At 38.9% G+C, this 6,034-nt stretch overlaps 1 long non-coding RNA gene across 1 annotated transcript; it reads right to left on the bottom strand.

Annotated features, from left to right (window-relative positions):
- Positions 1-904: 904 nt before the first annotated feature.
- On the bottom strand, positions 905-4,393 carry LOC116080267. Its single transcript, XR_004114372.1, has 2 exons — positions 4,268-4,393; positions 905-1,583 (listed from the first exon to the last, which is right to left on the bottom strand). It is a non-coding gene; the product is annotated as an uncharacterized LOC116080267 (long non-coding RNA).
- Positions 4,394-6,034: the final 1,641 nt, after the last annotated feature.

Here is a 6,034-nt window from a genome sequence, read left to right as displayed (position 1 = left end):
AAGCCAGTTAATAAAGTGAAGAGTAAGCAGAAGCAGGTGGATTTCTGAGTTCGAGGTCAGCCTGGTCTACAGAGTGAGTCCCAAGACAGCCAGGGCTACACAGAGAAACCCTGTCTTGAAAGAACCAAAATAAATAAATAAATAAATAAATAAATAAATAAATAAATAAATAAAGTGAAAAGTAATCAAAGAAGATATCTAGTGTCAAGCTTTGGTTTCTACATGCAAGGCCCAGACACATGGAAATGTTCTCAATCATGCCCACATACATGAGCCTATACATACATATACCATACCATACCCATACAGAAGAACAAAAGGAGTGTCAGAATCACTGCAAGGACATGAGCAGCAATTAGCATTATCTAGAGTTGATTACATTGTGTCCAATGTTTCAAATGTCTATACAAGTCATGATTGCACATTGTTACTCCACATACAAGCTGAGTCTTCCTGTAAGTATTCCAACTATTAGACTTTTGGTCAGAAAATCCAACAATTGCAGATTGTTCAATGTTTGCCAGGAAATCCTTACTTAATGAAAGGGCACTTCTGCATTTACCTGGTTTTTACTAAACGCAGAAATCTATTCTGTTAAACTGGGTTGCAGACACAAAGGAAAACCATTTCCAACTCCTCCAGTCAGGTGAAAAAAGCCACTGGCCCTTTGTCTAGGGGTCTACAGCAAGGGTTCTGGAGCCAGAGCCTCACACAATGCTCCCGCTTGCCTCGCTGCTGGAAGCTAGAGTCTCTCAATGGAAGTAATCATTTTTAATAATGCAGATCATCACAAGAGCTCGTGGGAAATCACTCTAATATTACCCTTGGACTTTTTTGTAGAAATATAGTGAGGGGAAATTGTCCCGATGATGCTCAAGGGTTAGAAAAATATGGAAAAACCAACTCAGTTCAAATAATTTATTGTCTCTGCCATGCTTTCTGCATAGCATAGCTTAAACTGTCATTTCTTGAAAGGCTATTTATACAGTCTGAAGTTCCAAAGGATTCCTGGATTTGCGTTCTTCTACTCTTTCTAAATGATGCATAATAAGGTACTCTACAGAGGTCTTTTGTAATGAATGTGGGACTGTTTAGTTTGGGCCCTTTCAAAGGGATGGAAGAACAGTAACCGGCTGTTTGAAATTTCATCTTATAGAAACTATACCCTGCCACTACCTGAATTTGTTAGCATCTTTAAAACAAACCCTTTCCCAGACAAAACCAAATCAATCTTTGTATTCTTGACATTCATTATAAAGGGCAATGAAGTGTATAAATAGAAACCTCAAGAAACAGAGAGCAGTTTCTCTACAGGGGCATCCTGGAGGAGATATGCTGACTGATGCTGGTGGTGTTTTTCTCTTAAAAGTGGCCAAGTTTTTCTTGGCATCTTTGGCATGATGATAATGTGTACTTTCTAGTGGGGGCATGGCAGTGTGGAGATTCGAGTTGCAGTTATCCAGACTTAGGTCACATTGGGTGTTCTGACAAAGCCAAGCTCTACATTCTCTAAGATCCCACCAATGTCATCCTGACAGGAAGTACAGGTGAGACGGCCATTTCTTCATTGTTTGCAGAAGCATCTACAATGGAATGTAGGCATAGAGTGTGAGAGACACATAAGGTGAGAAAGAGTACATATTTACCAGACATTAAAACACAGCTTTATCAAAAATCAGGGAATTGCTTCCATGTTAACTTTTTACTGATTTGTAATTTTTTCCTTTTATTGAAACTAGATACTTTTGTCATACAATATATCCTGATTATATTTCCCCTCCATCTTTTCCTCACAGTCACTCCAACCTCCACAACCTATCTGAATTCACTCCTGTTTTGTCCCTCGTTAGAAAAGAACAGGCTTCTTAATTATAACAGACAAACATAACAAAATAAAATATAATAAGATAAAGTAAAAATCATCACATTGCAAATGGACAAGGCAACCCAGCAGGAGGAAAAGAGCCCCTAGAGCAGGCATGAGAATCAGAGATCCACTCATTCACACATTCAGGAGTCCCATAAAAATATTAAGCTGAAAGCTATGATACACAGAGGATCTGTGCAAACCCATGTAGGCCCTGTGCTTGCTGCTACAGTTTCTGTGAGCTCATATGACCCATGCTTAGTGATTTAGAAGGCTAGGTTTTCCTGTATTCTCCTTCCCCTCTGGCTCTTACTCTCTCTTTGCCTCTTCTTCCACATGGTTCTCTGAGCTCTCAGGGGAGGAAGTTGATGAAAACATCCTATTTAAAGCTATATGTTCCAAGGTCTCTCTCTCTCTTTCTCTCTCTCTCTCTCTCTCTCTCTCTCTCTCTCTCTCTCTCTCTCTCTCTCTCTCTCTCTCTCTCTCTCTCTCTCTCTCTCTCATGTCTGGTTGTGGGTCTCTATATTAGTTCCCATCTTCGGCAAAAGGAGTTTCTCTGTTGACGACTGAAAAGGTCCTGATCTGTGAATATAGCAGAATATTTTAGACCAGCAGTGTTTTCTTTTACTCTAAGTGTCAGGGATGTCTAGTCTCTGGTTCTTAGTCACCCAAGCAGTGTAGGGTAAAGGCTCCAACTCACAGAGTGGGTGGGCCTTTAATCAAATCAGATGTTGGTTGGATACCCTTACAAGGTCTACGCCACTCTTGCAATAGCATATCTTGGTGGGAGGACAGATTTTAGGTCAAAGGTTTAATGGCTGGGTTGGTGTTTACAGTTCTCCTGTGGTAGCCTAAAGAGTAATTTTCTGTACTAAGGACACGAAACTGTAGGGGTGAAGGCTCCATGTAGGCTCTACTTCTCCATGTTCAGAGAGTTGCATGGGTGTTGTTCTTGACAAATGAGCCCTGTTGTTAGTTTGTAGAGAGCAAGCCTTTGTCTTAACAACAGTCTGAGTTGTTTAGGGATTTCCATGGGACCCCCTTGGCTGACAACTCAACTAAATGTAAGCCAGGCCAACTACCAAAAGCCTTATTTGGTGACAGAGGTGGCTAGTTGAGACTCCATGTCACTCATTGTTCATTAGAATTGCCTTCACATATTTTAGGGAGTTTCCACTAGGTTTCCATATCTTCCCTCAAATACCCTCTATGTCAACTGTCTCTCTCCACTTTCCCTTCCTTAACAAGATCACTCCTCCTCTGCACCTGATGATCCTCCTCCTCTGCGTCCACCTGAAAAACTACTTTGTTTCTGCCTCCAAGAAGGATCCCCACTAATCCCTTCCTCTATGTCTGATCTCTCTGGTTCTCCAGATTATAATTTGCTTATGATTTATTTAATGACTAATATCAACATATAACTAAGTACATAGTATATTTATCCTTCTGATTTTGTGTTAGCATACTCGAGATGATATTTTTTCTAGGACCTTCTATTTGACTAAAATCTATGATGTCATTTTTATACTTCATTGTGTAAATATGCCACATTTTCTTTATCCATTCTTCAGTTGGGAATTCTAAGTTATTTCTAGTTTCTGGTTATTATGAATAGAAGTGCAATGAACACAGTTGAGCAAGTGTTTTTGTGGTAGGATAGAGCATCTTTTGGGTATATGCCCAAGAGTGGTATAGCTGGATCTTGAAATTGATTGGTAGTTTTCTGAAAAACTGCTGCACTGATTAACATAGCAGCTATAAGTTCACACTCCCACCAGCAATGGAGGTGTGTTCCTCTTAATTCACTTCCTTTCTATTTATAGCTGTCACTTTTGTAATTGATCTTAGCCATTCTGACAGGTGTAAGATACTGTAAGAAGAGTATAAGTAATTTTGATTTTCAAATACAGCAAAGGATGCCAAACATTAAGTGTTTCTTGCCCATGTGAGTTTCCTCTATTGAGAATTCTCTCTTTATATCAGTATACCATTTGTAATGGCTATTTCTGGTTATCAACTTGACTACATTCTGGAATGAACTACAGTGGAGAAATGGAAGGCACGTCAGATCTTGAGGCTGGAAGGCACAAGCTTCTGACCAGGATCTTGACTTGGAATGACTCACACTTTTGATCAAGATCTTGAGGCATAGTGGCCATGAAAAGCTTAGGCCCATGCAAGGTAGTATAAACCTTTAATCCCAGGATATAGAGGCAAACAGATTCCAGAGTTCAAGGCCAGCCAGGTACAGAGCAAGTTCTAAATCCAGGCATGATAGTACACACCTTTAATCTGGGCCATACTTTTTGCTGGAGGCCTACATAAGAACAATGGAGGAAGGAAGGAAGGTTCACCCTTCTTCACCTGCTTGTACTTGCCAGTACATCTGTTGGAACCTACCTTTTCAGGATTCCAGCTTATACAGAAGGCCAGCTGAAACATGTAAGCTCGTGGGACTGAGAAACTTCTAGACTCTTGGACTTCCCATCCACAGCTGCACATTGTTGGGTTAGTTGGAGTGCAGACTGTAACTCATTCTAATAAATTCCCTTAATATCTAGAGACAATCCATAAGTTCTGTGACTCTAGAGAACCCTGGCTAATACACCATTCTATTTTGATTTTTAAAAATGTTTATTGTTTTCTCACATATTCCATCCTGACTACAGTCTCTCTCCTCTACCTCACCTCTCCCACAGATCCACTTCTCCTCCCATATCCCCTCAGAAAAGAGCAGGTTCCCAGGGACATCAACCCCACATGCAGGTATCTGTACTATTGGAGTTCTGTTCCATGACCCTGGGATGTCTTTTCATCTCCTGATATTTCTTCTTCAATTTCTTTCTTCAAAACTTGGTATTTTTATTACCCAAGTCTTTCATTTGCTTGTTTAGAGTTACCTGAGATATTTTTATATTATTTGAGGCTATTGTGAAAGATGTTGTTTCCCTGGTTTCTCTCTTAGTCAATTTGTCATTTTTATATAAGAAGGCTACTAATTTTTTTTTGTAGTTAATTTCCAAATGCTTTGCCGAAAGTTTCTGTCAACTGTAGGAGTTCATTGGTAAAATTTTAGGGTCGTTTATGTATACTATCATTTATACTATCTATCATCAGCAAATAGCCATACTTTGGTTTCATCTTTTTCTAACCCTTTACCTATAGTTAATATCCATCTTTGATGTTGAGGTATGCAATAGAAAGATGTGTCCTATTTTCACATTCATTCTGTTATTCTGTAGTCTTTTATTTGGTAAATGTGACTATTTGGTAAATGTGACTATATTAGGAGATATTAATGATGAATGATTGATAATTCCTTTTATTTTGTTGTTGTTGGTGGTGGTGGTGGTGGTGGCAGTGGTGCTGGTTCTGGTGGGTGTTTTGTCTTCCTTTCCTTTGATTTTGCTGGTCTGAGATTATTATTCCCTGTAATTTCATGGATTTAGTTAACCTCCTTATGTTAGAGTTTTCCTACTAGCACCTTCAGCAAGGCTGAACTTGTAGATATATATTGTTTTGACTTGGCTTTATCATGGAATATCTTATTTCTTCATCTATGGTGACTGAGATTTTTGCTGGATATAGTAGTTTGAGTAGCATCTGTTGTTTCTTAGACTCTACAGCACATCTGTCCAAGTCCTTCTGGCTTTAGGATCTGCCTTTATATGTTACCTGTTCTTTTTCACTTACAGCTTTAAATATTGTTTCTTTCCTCTGTATGTTCAGTGTTTTGACTATTATGTGCAAAAGGGACTTTCTTTCTGCTCCAATCTATTTGGTTCTATATGCTTCTTGTACCTTTACAGGCACCTACTTCTTTGAAGGTTTGAGCAGGTAAACTGAAAACAGATTTGTTCATTAATTATGAAGTATAATTCTAGGCTCTTGATTCCAACTGTTCGTGCTTGCATGTGCATGCACCAAGCATGTGACAAGATGACAAAGTAAGTGTTCTTTCGCTGTTAACTTTGCCTGGCACACTCAGTGTGTTTCTTCACTTTGTTTTGTTTTATTCTGTTTTGTTTCCTATGAGATTTTATCACTGAGAATTTTATTCTTGTCTCTGAAATGCAGAATTATTTTACTATAATTATTTGCAATTTACTATATGTCCTAGATTTCTCAAGGGGTGCTGAAGATTAATGCAGCCTCTATTTGTGGGCT

The sequence above is a fragment of the Mastomys coucha genome, unplaced genomic scaffold (genome assembly GCF_008632895.1).
Source record: "Mastomys coucha isolate ucsf_1 unplaced genomic scaffold, UCSF_Mcou_1 pScaffold6, whole genome shotgun sequence".
Lineage (NCBI taxonomy): Eukaryota > Metazoa > Chordata > Mammalia > Rodentia > Muridae > Mastomys > Mastomys coucha.
Note: the sequence above shows the minus strand (reverse complement) of the source record. Positions and strands in the feature narration are given on the sequence as shown.